At 77.3% G+C, this 1,002-nt stretch overlaps 1 protein-coding gene across 1 annotated transcript in view; it reads left to right on the top strand.

Annotated features, from left to right (window-relative positions):
- The window catches only part of LOC121672585 (paired amphipathic helix protein Sin3a-like), a 9,218-nt gene that overhangs the window by 274 nt on the left and 7,942 nt on the right, over positions 1 to 1,002 (top strand). The gene's annotated exons all lie outside the window — the stretch shown is intronic.

The raw sequence follows: 1,002 nt of genomic DNA, 5'->3' as shown, positions 1-1,002 counted from the left end.
CCCCCCCCCTTCGGTGCGTGCGTGCGTGAGTGTGAGTGTGTGCGAGTGTGCGGGGGGTGTGCGTGAGCCAGTGTGTGCGTGTGCCGTGTCCCCCCCCCACCCGCACGTGTAACCGACCCGCCCCACGTGGGGCGCCGCCATCCCGGAAGTGAAGGGGTCGGGGACAAAAGGCAGCGCCGCGCCGCCCCCGGGCCCGGGCCCCGCCGCCAAGTCCCCCCCCCCCCCCCCCCCCCCCCCCCCCGGGGGCCCCGGGGCCCCGGGGGGGGGGGGGGGGGGGGGGGGGAGCCGCTCGCGCGGGCCGCGGCCGCGATGTAAACATTCCACAAAAGGGCTCCCCAGAGAGGGGGGCGTGGCCTCGTCGGTGGGGGGCGGGGCCAGTCCGCCGCGTGGGTGGGCCCCTCGCCGTGACGGCGGCGCGGCCCCGCTCGCTAATTGGCCGGTGCTTTGGTCTCCCAGCCAATAGGACGGCGGGGGAGGCGGGACGGGGGCGGGGCGCGCTGCTTATACGGACATTTTTCTTCGGCGGTCGCTCCCCCCCTCCTCTCCTCCCTCCCTTCCTCTCCACATCCCCTTCCTGGGGGCCGCGGCCAATAGGGGAGGGCCTGGTAGGCGGGGCCAGTGCTCCCATTGGCCGAGACGGTGACGGGCGCGCGTCTCGCCCAACGGGCGCTCGGGGCTCCCCCCCTGCGCGAGGAGGGGCGGGATTTCCCGGGGAACAGAGAAGCGGGCAGCGCTCCGCCGCGGCGGCCGACAGACGGTTACTCCATCTTACCCCCCCCGCCGAGCCCCCCGCCCCCGCCGGGGCACCGGCGCCGCCCCCGCCCGCTCCCCCCCTTCGGGAGGAGGGGCGCGGGGATCCCCCCTTCTCACTGCGCCGGGGACAGCCCGCCCCCGCCGCTCGCCCGGGAGGTGCCCGCCACCCCCGGACCCTGAGGGAGACCCGGCCGCTGCCAGGGCCCGCTTCGAGGTAAGGAAGAGCGGGGCGGCGAGGACGGGAGGCCG

The sequence above is a fragment of the Corvus kubaryi genome, unplaced genomic scaffold, assembly GCF_017639235.1.
Source record: "Corvus kubaryi isolate FWS band 111438036 unplaced genomic scaffold, C.kubaryi_AGA036_p1.0 62821, whole genome shotgun sequence".
NCBI lineage: Eukaryota > Metazoa > Chordata > Aves > Passeriformes > Corvidae > Corvus > Corvus kubaryi.
The sequence above is the reverse complement of the archived record's forward strand: the minus strand, read 5'-3'. Positions and strand labels throughout refer to the sequence as shown.